At 42.5% G+C, this 17,829-nt stretch overlaps 1 protein-coding gene across 1 annotated transcript in view; it reads right to left on the bottom strand.

The window, feature by feature from the left end:
• Positions 1 to 14,150, bottom strand: part of LOC129866920 (tripartite motif-containing protein 44-like) — a 91,020-nt gene extending 76,870 nt beyond the window's left edge. Inside the window, exon 1 of the mRNA XM_055939950.1 lies at positions 14,003 to 14,150. The gene's annotated coding sequence lies outside the window, so the exon portion shown is untranslated. The remainder of the gene's footprint in view (positions 1 to 14,002) is intronic.
• Between the last annotated feature and the right edge of the window lie 3,679 nt (positions 14,151 to 17,829).

Raw genomic sequence — 17,829 nt, 5'->3', positions numbered from 1 at the left:
AGCTTCCGGCAGGGCAGGCGGAGTGGGAGATTCCTGGTGGAGAGCCAGACACAATCAAACAGGATGGAAAACGGGTGCCTCACTGAGTTTGCAGATCTCCTTCTGGCGCATTGGAATTTCATGTGAGTGTCGATCTAGCTGGCTGGAGCCAGGGCCAGCTGGTACTCAAGGATGCACTGGAAGGGAGACAACCCTGTAGAGGAGTGAAGTTGTTAGTTCTGGGCGTATTCCACCATGGGAAGAAACCGTACCCACTCCCTCTGCCATCCTGACAGTGACTTCTCAGGAACCTCCCCAGCTCCTGGTTGGTCCTGTCCTCCTTCCCGTTGGATTGAGGCCAGTACCCGGATGTTAGGCTGACCATAACCCCAGCTTCTCCATGAAGGATGTCCATACACGTGACGTGAATTGGGGACTACAGTCGGCGACGATATCCTCAGGAAGGCCATAGTGCCAGAAGACCCGCTGAAACAGTGCCTCATTAACCTGGACAGCGGCAGGGAGACCAGAGAGAGGGATAAAACATCAGGATTTGGAGAATCTGTCCACAACAACCATAAGTGGTGAAACCATCAGACAGGGGAAGATCAGTGACTAAATCTAGTGACAGATGGGTCCAAGACCACTGAGGCACAGGAAGTGGAAGGAGTTTCCCTGCTGATGTGTTCCAGGGAGACTTGGTTTGGGCACATACAGATCAAGCGTTGACGTAGTGGGAGACATCCTGCACCAAGGTGGGCCACCAATACTTAATGTAGATAGATTGAGTGGTCCGGATGTTACCTGGGTGTCCAGCAGCAAGGAATGTGTGCGTCCAAGTCAAAAGCCGATCCCTTACCTCCGTGGGAATGTAGGTGGGCTCCGGAGGACAGGTAGCCGGTGCAGGTTTCCTCTCCAGAGCCTGGCGGATGTCCACGTCTATGTCCCAGAGCACGGGGCAACAATTCGGGAAGGCGGTATGATTGGACCACTCAGGACAGGAACTTCTCCCGAATGATGGAGTCGGGACATTGCACCGACTTTAGTATTTGACAAGGTGGTATGACAAGGTGAAGTTGAATCTACTAAAGGGCCCACCTTGCTTGGCGTGGGCACAGCCACCTCTCTTGTCCGTATGTACTCCAAGTTCCGATGGTCGGTGAGGATGAGAGGATGAGAAATGGGTCCGTGTTTCCTTCCAGCCAGTGTCTCCACTCCTCTAATGCCAACGTCATTGCCAGGAGCTCCCAATCACCGCCGTCATAGTTAGTCTCTGCAGGGGACAGTTTTTTAGAGTAGTATGCACATGGATCAGTTTTTGTCGATTACCTTGACGTTGTGACAGAACGGCCCCCACGCCCCCTTCTGAGGCGTCCACCTCCACCACAAAGGGCAGCGTAGGGTCTGGGTGTTTCAGCAATGGGACGGAGGTGAAACGCCCCTTCAGCAGACCTCATCAGCTGCAGGATTCCACGCCAACTTACAGGGACCACCTTTGAGGAGAAAGTTGAAAGGAGTGGCGACAACTCTGTCATCAAGACAAAGGGTGGCAACTTTGAGGAATCTCAAATGTAAAATATATTTTGATTTGTTTAACACTTTTTTGGTTACTACATGATTCCATATGTGTTATTTCATAGTTTTGATGTCTTCACTATTATTCTACAATGTAGAAAATAGTAAAAATAAAGAAAAACCGTTGAATGAGTAGGTGTGTCCAAACTTTTGACTGGTACTGTATATTATATATTTTCTACTCATACCACCCGCGGACCGTATTGGACCCCCTGGCAGGCAATATGTTTGACATACCTGCTCCACAACCTAGTGTGTTCCTCTGTTCATGCACCTTGGTTGAATGGAAAGGTACAGAATATACAGTACGTTCCTGTTTCTCTCTCCCTCATCTCAAAGCAGGTCAGTTCCTGGGCTGCTCTCTTCCAGCCCGGTACACCCTGCTTGGTGTAACACTGTGTCAAATAATAATGCAGAATCAATAGGTTTTAGAGAGTAAGTCAGTGTCTGGACTGGTGGTGTTCAGATGGGTCTGTGTGGAGGGAGAATTAAAAAAAAATAATAATAATTTCACCTTTATATAACCAGGTGGGCCAGTTGAGAACAAGTTCTCATTTACAACTGCGACCTGGCCAAGATAAAGCAAAGCAGTGTGACAAAAAACAACACAGAGTTACACATGGAATAAACAAAAGTACAGTCAAAAACAATATAAAAATCTACATACAGTGTGTACAAATGGAGTGAGGAGGTAAGGCAATAAATCGGCCATAGTAGCAAAGTAATTACAATTTAGCAAATTAACACTGGAGTGATAGATGTGCCGATGATGATGTGCAAGTAAATAGAAATACTGGTCTGCAAAAGAGCAAAAAAAAGTTAATAAAAAGAATATGGGGATGAGGTAGGTAGTTGGATGGGTTATTTACAGATGGGCTGTGTACAGCTGTAGCGATCGGTGAGCTGCTCAGATAGCTGATGCTTAAAGTTAGTGAGGGAGATATAAGTCTCCAACTTCAGCGATTTTTGCAAATCGTTCCAGTCATTGACAGCAGAGAACTGGAAGGATAGGCGGCCAAAGGAGATGTTGGCTTTGGGGATGACCAGTGAGATATATCTGCTGGAGAGCGTGCTACGGGTGGGTGTTGTTATGGTGACCAGTGAGCTGAGATAAGGCGGAGCTTTACCTAGTAAAGACTTATAGATGACCTGGAACCACTGGGTCTGACAACTAATATGTAGCAAGGGCCAGCCAACAAGCGTATACAGGTCGCAGTGGTGGGTGGTATATGGGGCTTTGGTGACAAAAGGGATGGCACTGTGATAGACTGCATCCAGTTTTCTGAGTAGAGAGAAATGGAGAGGGAGAAGAGATCTAGAAATGGGGAATGAGAGAGAAATAGAAGGAAAGAGAGAAATAGAGAGGAGGGGAGAGATAGCGATCCATGTTTTTTATTCACTTTTATTTAATCAGGGGAGCCCAATTGAGACCAGAGTCTCATTTTCAATCGTGCACTGAGACCATAAAGTAAAATATAAAAAATATAACAAAATACAATAACAACTACATTACAGTACATTAGAACATCACAGCCATCATAAACAATCAATAAATTAAAACAATTGTCTTAGTTCCCTAGTAGCACCACGGAATCCAAATGTAATACATTTTGCAAGTCATTACAAAAATGTGGAGCGTGAAAACTTAAAGCAGATTTACCTAATTCCGTGGAGACCCGAGGAATCTGAAGAGTTAACAAACCATGTGAACGGGTTTGGTATCAAATTATTTCGTATGTTAGCAACGAAGTTAGGTAAGTTGGAAGCTTGTGTAATAGGTCTTTGTAAACAAAAAGGGAGTATTTAATTTATCTATGGGACTTTAATGAGGACCAGCCAACCTGTTGATACAGGATGCAGTGGTGCGTATTAAAACTGTCACCAGTGATAAAACTAATGGCGTTATGGTGGACGGCATCAAAAAGTTTAAGAGTAGTGGCTGCTGCAATCTGGCAAATGGTGTCACCATAATGAACATAATGAACCAGGAAAGTGGACTGTACAATCTGCTTCCTGCTATTTTGGGAGAGGCAAGATCTATTTTTTTTTAAATAACCTCTTAAGCTTTTAAACTACCTCATCCATATGTTTTTAAAACATGAAGTATTTGTCAATCCAGATGCCGAGATATTTGTAGACGGGAATCCGATCAATGGGTGACCCATCCAATTAATAAATATAGTGGGAGATATGGATAAATAGAGACCGAAATAGAAGGTCAGACAGAAAGAGACAGAAAGAGAGAGATTATAATGCCAAAAGGGGACATTTGATTTTGCTCCTGATCCTCTGCAGTCCCAGAGGAAAAGCTAATAATTTCAGAATCATCCCAGAATATTCTATTATCTATATCTATATTATTCTATATTCAATCCAAAACTCTAAACCAATTTTCTGCGGAATCATTCATTCCTGAAAACCCCTAATATACAAGGTTCAATATTCAAATATAATCTGTATATTTCTTATGCAGTCAGAATTAGATGAATCCTGTACATGCATATGAGGCAAGGAAGGAGAAGTGGAGAGAAGGCAGAGAGAGTGTTTGGTTCATACAGTGATAGAAAGGTGACAGTGTGTGTGTGTGTGTGTGTGTGTGTGTGTGTGTGTGTGTGTGTGTGTGTGTGTGTGTGTGTGTGTGTGTGTGTGTGTGTGTGTGTGTGTGTGTGTGTGTGTGTGTGTGTGTGTGTGTGTGTGTGTGTGTGTGTGTGTGTGTTTGTGTGTGTGTGTGTGTGTGTGTGTGTGTGTGGTGTCAGGCACAATCTGGATGCAGCATTCAGCTCTGATGTTATTTTCAGTAATGTTGGTGATTTCACATCACTCACACTTCACTAACAGCTCTCAGGCTATTTTATGAGACTGCGAAAGCCTTCATCTGCCCATTTTTCTTTTCCTTCTCTTATATTACCATAGGATCGATACCCAGGTTTAGTGGACACTTTCCCTCAATAATTCATTGATTCAATCATCTTCTGAGCCAGGTCTGTAGCATGTCTATTATCATAAAACCAGGCCTGACCTGGACTTTATTGCTACTAGCAGATGGTAACGCTAGGAGTGTGGGAGAGAACCACTTGGCAGGAAGTTGCAGGTCTTAACATGCCATTTTTCACCACTAACAGAAGAATGGCTAAGACACAACAGGATGGAGTCAAATCATCTTCTTCTCCACATATTTTCTTATTCAACCTTTATTTGCATGAACATTTCAATAAACAACAATTACACATATACATATCTTTACACATCTTAATTTACAAAATACATGAAAAGAAAAACATAATTATATGAAACAAACACATTCTTCAATAAAAAGGCCCCCTAACATCCGCCTGAATTGCCCTAGAGGCACCAACATAAGATGCAAAAAAACTAAAAGCTGGGTGGAGATTGAAGGGATCTCCAGGTTTAGACATCCCTGAGTCTGGGTCTGGTAACTTATACTGTACGTCTGAAGGTTAACAATGAGCTAAGGTATGGCAGAAGTTTATGGAAGAGGGCTTTAAAGTCAAAAAGAGTGCAATGCATCGATCTACGAGACTTCATAGAGGGCCAGCCTACTTTCTGATACAAAAGGCAATGATGTGTATTGAACCTATCAACCTTAATACTGCCTCCAATACAGTGGCAGCTGCATTCATATAGACAATATGGCCATTGTCAATAATTATTTATTTTACGCTATTTAACGAACGACAGGACCTGTTCCTATAGAATAAGCCGATTTTCATTCTTAGTTTCTTAATTAACAGCTTTTAGTCATTCCAGATGCCCAAATATACTGTATATAAGCAGGGATACAGTCAATGAAGGGCACCATCAAAAGTATGTATGCATAAATCAGCGGATACATTTTTATGTGATATGGAAAATAAATGTGAAAAGTATTCAGACCCCTTCCCTTTTTCCAAATTTTGTTACGTTAGAGCCTTATTATAAAATTGATTAACCTGTTTGGGCTGCAGGGGCAGTATTGAGTAGCCGGATAAAAGGTGCCCATTTCAAACGGCCTCGTACTCAATTCTTGCTCGTACAATATGCATATTATTATTACTATTGGATAGAAAACACTCTCTAGTTTTTAAAACCGTTTGAATTATATCTGTGAGTAAAACAGAACTCATTTTGCAGCAAACTTCCTGACCAGGAAGTGGAAAATCTGAAATCGATGCTCTGTTCTAGGGCCTGCCTATAAATGTCCTTGATATATATCAGTATACATGCACTTCATACGTCTTCCACTAGATGTCGACAGGCAGTGAGAGAAGAAATGGAGTGTATGACTTGATCTGGGGTCGAATAAAAGCTCTTTGTATGACGTGTCACCAGTTTCCTGTTTTCTGGAGAGCGCGTGAAAGGACCTGGTTTTGCCTTCTGTACAGCTGTCGTTATAGACGACTAATATCTCCGGCTTTGATTTTATTTGATACAATATCATCGTAAAGTATGTTTTTTCAATATAGTTTTATTAGATTATTGAAATTTTTTCGGGACGTTAGGCGTGTTGCTTTGTCTGCGTATGTTCAGGAAGGAGAGCTTCGCGCCACTTTACTAGCTTTCTATGCTAATTGACTGGAGAAGAGGACATTCTAAATCCAAACAACAATTGTTCTAGACAAAGGACCCCTTGTACAACATTCTGATGGAAGATCATCAAAAGTAGGACCCATTTTATGATGTTATTTCATATATCTGTCGTACATGTGAACTAGTAGTTTGCGGCCAGGTTTTGGGCACGCTCTCACCACAACATAAACTGCATATCGTAATGAAGTTATTTTTAGAATTCTAACACGGCGATTGCATTAAGAACTAGTGTATCTATCATTTCCTATACAACATGTATTTTTTAGTTATGTTTATGAATAGTTATTTGGTCAGAATATGTGAGTGTCAGAAAAATATCCGGACGTTGTGGGAAAAAGATGCTACGTTAGCACAATGTATAACCACTGATTTCAGCTCTAAATATGCACATTTTCGAACAAAACATAAGTGTATGTATAACCTGATGTTATAGGACTGTCATTTGATGAAGCTTATCAAGGTTAGTCAAAAATTACATATCTTTTGCTGGTTTGTTTTGATCGCTAACTTTTGCTGCTGGGGAATGGCTTGTGTTTCTGGCTGTTGTAGTAAGCTAATATAATGCTATATTGTGTTTTCGCTGTATAACACTTAAGAAATCGGAAATATTGGCTGGAATCACAAGATGCCTGTCTTTCATTTGCTGTACACCATGTATTTTTCAGAAATGTTTTTTGATGAGTATTTAGGTATTTGACGTTGGTGTCTGTAATTACTCTGGCTGCTTCGGTGCCATTTCTGACGGTAGCTGTGACGGTAGCTGCAATGTAAAACTTATTTATAGCTCAAATATGCACATTTTTCAAACAAAACATAGATTTATTGAATAACATGTTATAAGACTGTCATCTGATGAAGTTGTTTCTTGGTTAGTTTGGTTGGTTCGTTAGGTTGGTTTTGTGCATGCTACCTGTGCTGTGAAAAATGTCTGTCCTTTTTTGTATTTGGTGGTGAGCTAACATAAATATACGTGGTGTTTTCGCTGTAAAACATTAAAAAAATCGGACATGTTGGCTGGATTCACAAGATGTTTATCTTTCAAATTCTGTATTGGACTTGTTAATGTGTGAAAGTTAAATATTTCAAAAAAATATATTTTGAATTTTGCGCCCTGCACTTGAGCTGGCTGTTGTCATAAGTGTACCGACCTCGGGCTTGCAGCCAGAAGAAGTTAAAAAAGTATATATCATAAATCTACACAAAATACCTCACAATGACAAAGTGAAAACTGAAAGTGAGCACAAAGTGAAATGTTTGCTAATTTATATATAAAAAAACAAAAAAATAAATACCTTATTTACATAATTATTCAGACCCTTTGCTATGAGACTCAATTGAGCTCAGGTGCATCCTGTTTCTATTGATCATCCTTGATATGTTTCTTCAACTGATTGGAGTCCACCTGTGGCAAATTCAATTGATTGGACATGATTTGGAAAGGCACACACCTGTCTATATAAGGTCCCACAGTTGACAGTGCATGTCAGAGCAAAAACCAAGCCATGAGGTCAAAGGAATTGTCCGTAGAGCTCCGAGACAGGATTGTTTCTGCAGCATTGAAGGTCCCCAAGGACACAGTGGCCTCCATCATTCTTAAATGGAATAACTTAGGAACCACCAAAACTCTTCCTAGAGCTGGCCGCCTGGCCAAACTGAGCAATCAGGGAAGAAGGGCCTTGGTCAGGGAGGTGACCAAGAACCCGATGGTCACTCCAACAGAGCTCCAGAGTTCCTCTGTGGAGATGACAGAACCTTCCAGAAGGACAACCATCTATGCAGCACTCCACCAATCAGGCCGTTATGGTGGAGTTGCCAGACAGACGCCACTTCTCAGTAAAAGGAACATGAAGTCCCACTTGGAGTTTGCCAAAGAAACCAAGATTGAACTCTTTGGCCTGAATGCCAAATCAAATCAAATTGTATTAGTCACATGCGCCGAACACCACAGGTGTAGACCTTACAGTGAAATGCTTACTTACGAGGCCCTAACCAACAATGCAGTTTAAAAAAAAATATGAGTAAGGATAATAAATAAAAGTAACAAGTAATTAAAGAGCAGCAGTAAAATAACAATAGCGAGACTATACACAGGGGGATACCGTCACAGAGTCAATGTGCGGGGCACCAGTTAGTTGAGGTAGTATGAACATGTAGGTAGAATTATTAAAGTGACTATGCATAGATGATAACAACAGAGAGTAGCAGCGGTATAAAAGCGTGCGGGGGGGGGGGGGGGCAATGCAAATAGTCTGGGTAGCCATTTGATTAGATGTTCAGGAGTGTTATGGCTTGGTGGTAGAAGCTGTATAGAAGCCTCTTGGACCTAGATTTGGCGCTCCGGTACCACTTGCCGTGTAGTAGCAGAGAGAACGGTCTATGACTAGGTTGGCTGGAATCTTTGACAATTTTTAGGGCCTTCCTCTGACACCGTCTGGTGTAGAGATCCTGGATGGCAGGAAGCTTGGCTCCAGTGATGTACTGGGCCGTACGCACTACCCTCTGTAGTGCCTTGCGGTCGGAGGCCGAGCAGTTGCCATACCCGGCAGTGATACAACCGGTCAGGATGCTCTCGTTGGTGCAGCTGTAGAACCTTTTGAGGATCTGAGGACCCATGCCCAATCTTTTCAGTCTCCTGAGGGGGAATAGGTTTTGTCGTGCCGTCTTCACGACTGTCTTGGTGTGATTGGACCATGTTAGTTTGATGGTGATGTGGACACCAAGGAACTTGAAGCTCTCAACCTGCTCCACTACAGCCCCGTCAATGAGAATGGGGCGTGCTTGGTCCTCTTTCTCCCGTAGTCCACAATCATCTCCTTTTGTCTTGATCATGTTGAGGGAGAGGTTGTTGTCTTGGCACCACATGGCCAGGTCTCTGACCTCTTCCCTATAGGCTGTCTCGTTGTTGTCGGTGATCAGGCCTACCACTGTTGTGTCATCGGCAAACTAAATGATGGTATTAGAGTCATGCCTGGCCACGCAGCCCCCTGGGGGCGGCCCGTCAGGAAGTCCAGGATCCTGTTGCAGAAGGAGGTGTTTAGTCCCAGGGTCCCTAGCTTATTGATGAGCTTTGAGGGAACTATGGTGTTGAACACTGAGCTATGGTCAATGAATTACATTCTAGAATAGGTGTTCCTTTTGTCTCGGTGGGAAAAGGCAGTGTGGAGTGCAATAGAGATTGTATCATCTGTGGATCTGTTGGGGTGGTATGCAAATTGGAGTGGGTATAGGGTTTCTGGGATAATGGTGTTGATGTGAGCCATGAGCAGCCTTTCAAGGCACTTCATGGCTACAGATGTGAGTGCTATGGGTCGGTAGTCATTTAGGCAGGTTATGTTAGTGTTCTTGGGCACAGGGACTAAGGTGGTCTGCTTAAAACATGTAGGTATTACAGACTCGGACAGGGAAAGGTTGAAAATGTCAGTGAAGAAACTTGCCAGTTTGTCAGCGCATGCTCGCATTACACGTCCTGGTAATCCGTCTGGCCCTGCGGCCTTGTGAATGTTGACCTGTTTAGAGGTCTTACTCACATCGGCAGTGGAGAGCGTGATCACACAGTCTTCTGGAACAGCTGGTGCTCTCATGCATGTTTCAGTGTTATATGCCTCGAAGCGAGCATAGAATTAGTTTAGCTCGTCTGATAGGCTCGTCTCACTGGGCAACTCTCGGCTGTGCTTCCCTTTGTAGTCTGTAATGGTTTGCAAGCACTGCCATATCCCACGAGTGTTCGGAGCCGGGGAGGTACGATTTAATATTAGTCCTGTAATGATTGTTCGTTGGAGGGCATAGCGGGATTTCTTATAAGCTTCTGGGTTAGAGTCCCGCTCCTTGAAAGCGGCAGCTCTAGCCTTTAGCTTAGTGCGGATTTTACCGGTATTCCATGGCTTCTGGTTGTGGTATGTACGTACGGTCACTGTGGGGACGACATCATCGATGCACTTATTGATGAAGCCAATGACTGATGTTGTGTACTCCTCAATGCCATCGGAGGAATCATATTCCAGTCTGTGCTAACAAAACAGTCCTGTAGCTTAGCATCTGCTTCATCTAATCACTTTTTATTGATCGAGTCACTAGTGCTTCCTGCTTAAATTTTTGCTTGTAAGCAGGAATCAGGAGGATAGGGTTATGATCAGATTTGCCAAATGGAGGGTGAGGGAGAGCTTTTTATGCACCTCTGTGTGTGGAGTAAAGGTGGTCCAAAGTTTTTTTCCCTCTGGTTGCACATTTAACATTCTGCTAGAAATTTCCTGTATTATAGTTCCCGGCTACTTGGAGTGCCGCCTGTGGGTGAGCGTTTTCCTGTTTGCTTATGGCGGAAAAAAGCTCATTGAGTGCGGCCCTTGTGCCAGTATCGGTCTGTGATATGTAAACAGCTATGAAAAATACAGATGAAAACTCTAAATAGATTGTGTGGTCTACAGCTTATCATGAGATAGTCTATTTCAGGTGAGTAAAAAACCTTGAGACTTCCTTAGACATCGTGCACCAGCTGTTATTTACAAAAATACATAGTCTGCCGCCCCTTGTCTTACCAGACGCCGCTGTTCTGTCCTGCCGATACTCCAAATAACCATCCAGCTGTATGTTGATAATGTCGTCGTTCAGCCACGACTCCGTGAAACATAAGACATTACAGTTTTGAATGTCCCGTTGGTAGTTTTATCTTCCGCGTAGGTCATTGATTTTATTTTCCAAAGATTGCACGTTTGCTAGCAGACTGGAGGGAAGTGAGGGTTTATTCGATTGCCTACGAATTCTCAGAAGGCAGCCCGCCCTCTGGCATCTTTTTCTCCGCCTTCTCTTCACGCAAATGACGGGGATCTGGGACTATTCCCGGGAAAGCAGTATATCATTCACATCTGGATCGTCAGACTCGTTAAAGGAAATAAAGTATTCTGTCAGTCCATGTTGAGTAGTCGCAGTTCTGATGCCCAGAAGTTATTTTCGGTCATAAGAGACGGTAGCAGCAACATTATGTACACAATAAGTACAAAAATAAGTAACAAACAACGCAAAAAAACGAACAAAAAACACAATTGGTTAGGAATACCTCAAATGTCAGCCTTGATCTCCGGTGCCATCTCTACCCTGCCTTAACTTCACATCTGGAGGAAACCTGGCACCATCCCTACGGTGAAGCATGGTGGTGGCAGCATCATGCTGTGGGGATGTTTTTCTACGGCAGGGACTGGGAGACTAGTCAGGATTGAGGGAAAGATGAACGGAGCAAAGTACAGAGAGATACTTGATGAAAACCTGCTCCAGAGCATTCAGACTGGGGCTAAGGTTCACCTTCCAACAGGACAACGACCATGAGCACACAGCGAAGACAACGGAGGAGTGGCTTTGGGACAAGTCTATGAATGTCTTTGAATGGTCCAGCCAGAGCCTGGACTTGAACCCGATCGAACATCTCTGAAGAGACCTGAAAATAGCTATGCAGTGATGCTCCCCATCCAACCTGACAGAGCTTGAGAAGATCTGCAGAGAAGAATATAAACTCCCCAAAATAAAGGTTTGCCAAACTTGTAGCGTCATACCTGTAACGGCAGCCTTCCCTCTCTTCACTAGAAGAGGGGGTGTAACAGGGATCAGACCAACACGCCGCGTAGCCAGTGCGAATAAACAGTGAACACTTACAAATACAAAATAACAAAATGTGGCAAACCGATACAGCCCTATCTGGTGCAGAGAAAACACAGAGACAGGAAACAACCACCCACACATCCCCAACACAAAACAAGCCACCTATATATGATTCCCAATCAGGGACAACGATTGACAGGTGCCTCTGATTGAGAACCATATTAGGCCGAACACAGAAACAGACAAACTAGACACACAACATAGAATGCCCACCCAGCTCACGTCCTGACCAACACTAAAACAAGCACAACACACAAGAACTATGGTCAGAACGTGACAATACCCAAGAAGACTCTGGGCTGTAATCGCTTCCAAAGGTGCTTCAACAAAATACTGAGTAAAGGGTCTGAATGCTTATGTAAATTAGATATTACATTTTTAATTTGTAATACATTTGCAAAATTGTCTAGAATCCTGATTTTGCTTTGTCATTTTGAGCTATTGTGTGTAGATTGATGAGGAAGGCTGTAACATAATAAAATTTGGAAATAGTCAAGGAGTCTGAATACTTTCCGAATGCACTCTACTTGGTTTTACCTGCATTAAGTACCCATTTTAGTTCAACAAAGGCTTTCTGCAGTGCAATAAAGGCAGATTAAAGCTATGACAGAGCCTGGTCAGCTGTGGGGGCAATATCATACACCACAGTGTCATCTGCAGTCAGGTGAAAATGTTTTTTTTTTACAGAAAAAACAATATTGTGGTGAAAAGAACCGGACCAAGAATCGATCCCCGTGGGACACCATCAGTAAATACAAACTGTAAATACACATTTCCAAACCAGCTACACGCAGCCTGGTCCAGACAAATTTAAGAATGCCTATGGATAAGTAATGAGTAGTCCACAGTGTTGCTTTAGACAGGTCAATAAAAAGTGCCGCACAGTGTTTCTTCTTTTCCAAACAATTAAGAACATAATTTAAAACCAAAGAAGTAGCAGAGATGGTGCTATGACCTAGTCTGACACCTGACTGGTGGACATTTAGAATAAATGTTGAAGTTAAAAAGGATGTAAGTTGAATATTTACCACCGATTCTATAATTATTGCAAATCAAGAGAGTTTTGAAGTGGGGCGATAATTATTTAAGTCACAGGGGTCCCCAACTTTGTGAAGGGGGAGTACATGGCCACCTTCCAGACCCTGGGGATGCTACCAGAAATAATTGTAAGGTTAAAAATATGTGTTAAAGATTCTGTAATCAGAGGAGCAGAAAGCTGCAGCAAGAAAGGATCAAGCAAATCAGCCCCAGTGAATTTATTTTACATCAATCTTGTTCAAGGTGTCTAGTACATTACAAGTACAAAGTTGTTGAAATGAACACAAAGATTCAATAGAAGTGAATGAAACTTTCATCGAGCCAATTAGAGGCTGGGAGAGGGTCAGGCAGTCAACTGGCTGACCAGGGTAAATATCTACAGTATATACAAAAGTTAAAGAGGCTCATCCACTAAACCAAACTGCCCCCAAATCACTAACAATGTCCTCTGCGCCTAAAATAAACCAAAATGCATCCCGAATCATGAACAATATTCTCTGTTAATCTGTTCAATAGAATTCGATTTTGAGAGGATGTATGGTTAGTCAATATGCTACAGTGGCTGGTTTAACACTGGCATTCATTTGATTGATGAGACAACTGGCACAATCAAATAACTGTTGGAAGGAAAACCGTGTACTCATTGACAGTGATTCACTGAGTGTTGACAGTACAATATATGGACAATGTCACTCTGTGACTCAGATGAAAAGCATTTCCCCGATGCTGTCAAGCCTGACACCCAGCCAGCTGTCTGGAGACAAACTGAAAGGAGATGCAAGCTTGTAAACATCACCACTGTCATCTGCCTTATCAAAGTTGCTTTATATCAATCAGTATACTGATCAAAGCTAATCAACTGCTCTCCCGGTCCCAGCTCAGAAAAGCCTCCACGACAGGGAACACTAATTTGTCCACTGAGGCCAATATTTGATGTTTTCTCTGCTCAAAAGGGGTGAAAACAAACTGGTCATCCAAAGGTTGAAAGTGTACCATATTTTCCAAAGACATCAGAGCACAATCTCTTTCTCTCCCGTTCCATTTCTCATGCTCTGGGCTCCAGACGAGCTCCACCGAGCCGCAAACGAGATTCTATCGATTTGGCTACGGTTTGGATCCTGTGCCATGTCAGTCAGTCAGACAGACATGTAAATAATCAGATAAATCGGTGACTCACCGTCAGAGCCTTAGCGAACGCAGTCCTGTTCTGCAGCCTCGTTCCACCCCGCTCGATCCACGACTACCTCTTATTAGTCCCCTCTTCACACAGGCCATCTCCATGGTAACCATCTTCCACTACCACTCTGAGGGCAGCGATGTGCCTCTGTCGGTTTCCAGCGAGGTCGGCCCCTGCTTTTTCTGACTGCTGTCAGAGCTGGGGAAAATAGAGAGAGTTATTTAGTTATTTAGAGTCAAACAACCCATTCAGCTAATATTATGGCATTCTGTTTGCCTTCTTATATCTGTCTTGGATTTCCACTTCTGTTTGTGCTTGATCTCCAGAGATAGACACTGTCAAGTTATGCCAATCCGTGTAACTTTAAACCCTTATTTGAACAGAACCGTAGGTTAGCAAGGTTCCCAACAGCAGTCCCAACACCTACACCTGGCTATCAGCGGAGCCTTATCTGGCAGCGAAACAGTTCATTCAGCCTCATTTACTGCCTTAAAAAACATAGCTGATATGGCTGACTTGCTTAAACAAATGTGGTTCCTACTGACAACTGAGATGTACAAACTATGGCATAAGAAGATGACAAGCAGATAAGAGGCAATCCATAATTTCGATTAAGACATTAATGAGCAAGCTAGGACGGATTTAGTCAATGTAACTATTTGCTCCTTTTGAAATGTACAGTGACAGAATTCAGAACATGGGCCGTTCTTACAGTGTCCTCCCTGTACACCAAGTCAGAACCGTAGGATAAATAAAGGGGGCATTTAAGCAGACAATATTCGATGATTACATTTCTCTAAAACAGTTCATAGGCTACATGTCAATGGCCAAGTCAGAACAATAGGCGAAATTAAGAGGGGAAAATAGACCAAATTATTAGGGTGAGGCACATGGGCTTCTAACATCTTACTTCACAACATACATTTAGTATAACTTAGCTACAGTATACATATCTCCCTGGCGTATTACATAATTTACGCAGCAGCATACAATACATTTTTGGACTCACTTTGTTGTGATGTGCTCACTTAAACAGGAAGGGGGTGCGGTGGTCCTTCGTGGACAAATTTTGTCATCAAACTTTGTCATCAAAGTCTGGCATTCTCTGGATTTATGGTGCTTTCAAAACAACTGGGAACTCTGAAAAAAACAAGATTGAATCATGATGACGTCAGTGATCTTCAGGTCGTAGCTCTAGAAAGAGGCCCGAGTTCCCGACTTACAATTCCGAGTTGGATGACCGTTCATAATGTATTTTCCCAGTCGGAGCTCGTTTTTTCCTGAGTTCCCAGTTGTCTTGAACTCACTGAAGTCAGATTTCCCATTCTGAGTTAAGTTGTTGTGAGCGTGGCAGAAATCATGCTGGATTGACAGCATGGCCAATGTTGAATGTTTATCATTTTAAACTTGGAAAGGGAACCATGAACAAAGATTGGGGACCACACACACACTCCACAGAATAGCAGGCTAGTGATTGCTTTGCAATGCTTGCAGTTAGCCACTGATTACTTCCAAACGACTCATTGTTGAATTTGCGATTTCCAACTTGTTGTGTAATGTTTATGTGCAATGGCCGATTAGCACCGGTATGTTTTATCTATAATTTCTCTTCATTATTTCTCTTCATATGACAAGGATTAAAAAGTATTTGCGAGTAGGTTGTCGACTTGATTCATGACTGCTAGCTAAGATTTTGAAAGTATGATGTTGAAATGATCAGTCCAATCAAAGTTACTCTAGATATACTGTGATTTGACGTCATTTTATCTGTGGTCAATGACCTTGAGCCTTTTTGGATGGGCACTTCTAATGTAACTCTATGGCAGCACCCAAGGGCCTTGAATTTACGAGCTCCACCTTTCGATTTGGCAGTGACGTAGTGTCCCCATGAGTGACAGAACACTGAGCCAATCATGGCGCAACTAGAGAACATTACCAACCCCTACGCTCCATATTTTCCGCTGGCTGCCCCACCACCACAGAACGCACTGAGCAAAGCTGAAACACCTGCATTTTGGAGCTGCCTTACTCAAGAAACCAAAAAATAGACCATGTTTGTGTGGAGGTTTTATTATTATTGTTTACATTGTTTGCAAACTGATATGTGACACATATTAATGCCAAAACAACATGCAAAACAGGCAACCACAAAAACATTTTCTAAATTGTATTTATTTTTATTTATTTATTTGCCAAAAATCTGGGGCTCAAAATAGGTGGCCCTGAATGACCGGATGCCACTGGTCCTTATAGTCTTTCAGACAGAATCTTTGCAAAGGAACAGTGGAGTTACAATTACTTTACTGTAGCTTCTGGGCTTGTTAAGGCCTTATGCTCCACAGGGAGCAAAGAGGAGTAGCTCTAAGTAAGCAAATACTGTCGTCTATGTTGTCAAGAATAATTCTGTCCTAACACAACACTTAATCTTGTCCAGATCAGCAGAATAGAGACAGAAACACTGACTGCCTCCTCTGCCAGGAAAAGCAGGGTATAAAAGTCCTAACCAAACACAATGGGGATTTGTCTGAGACTGTCACGTGTTGGCATGGTGTACGACACTGAAGGCGCTCGCTGATATACTGTATCAGTGATTCATCTGAGGTTGGCAAGTCTCTGCCTGTTCCCTGTCTGAGTGCTGCTCTACTATACTTCACTCCAGAGGGCCAGACACTTCAGGACACCACAGACGCAGAGATATGAACTCTCTAACAGTGTTCTCGGACTATACCATAATGGAGCAATTCAGGGCAAGAGTGTACTATAAAGATACAGAAAAGGCATTCCAACATCACACTCATGCATGCACACACATCACTCATACTGACTCTTTCTTCTCCACAGAGCCTATGCTTTGAATGCCTCACTCAGAGTGCACATATTAGGGCACTGTTATCAGTCTGTCTTTTCCATTCTCACGTTGTTCCACAACAATTAGAATGCTCACAGCCGTCATCATAGCAGAGGACACAGAACAGATCCTTGGACTCCTCCTTACAATAAAACCCAGTGCTCCCCTTTCACCAGGGCCCTAATCGTGAGCGCACAACGGTCCTCTGTGTGTCAGTTCAGCTAAACATAAGGTGTGGCAAAGTAGGGTGTGTAGAAGTCACTGCATTTCTACACAATAAAAAAACCCTCCAAAATGCCATTTGAGGAACAGCAAAAACGAACAAATATGACCCCAGACATTAATTATCACCGCAATATTAGGTTTAAATATCTGTGGAACGGCATGTACAATGTCAACCACCACTCAACCCCATCACACACTGAATAATTTACCTGTGGAATGGCGCATACAGTGCAATATGAAATATACAGTATTCACAAAGTATTCACACCACTTGACTTTTTCCACATTTGTTGTGTTACTGCCTGAATTTAAAATTGATTAAATTGACATTTTGTGGCACTGGCCTACACACAATACCCCATAATTTCAAAGTGGAATTATGTTTTTAGAAATGCTTACTAATTAGTTAAAAATGAAAAGCTGAAATGTCTTGAGTAAATAAGTATTTGTTATGGCAGGCTAAAATAACTTCAGGAGTTAACATTTGCTTAACAAGTCACATAACACGTTGCATGGACTCACTCTGTGTGTAATAATAGTGTTTAACATGATTTTTGAATGACTACCTCCTCTCTGTACCCCACACATACAATTATCTGTAAGTTCCTTCCGTTGAGCAGTGAATTTCAAACACAGATTCAACCACAAAGACCAGGGAGGTAAACCAATGCCTCGCAAAGAAGGGCACCTATTGGTAGATGAGTATAAACAAAATATCCCTTTGAGCATGGTGGAGTTGTTAATTACACTACAA

Source organism: Salvelinus fontinalis, chromosome 12 (assembly GCF_029448725.1).
Source record: "Salvelinus fontinalis isolate EN_2023a chromosome 12, ASM2944872v1, whole genome shotgun sequence".
In the NCBI taxonomy this organism is placed as follows: Eukaryota; Metazoa; Chordata; class Actinopteri; order Salmoniformes; family Salmonidae; genus Salvelinus; species Salvelinus fontinalis.
This window is presented reverse-complemented; position numbering and strand designations above follow the sequence as displayed.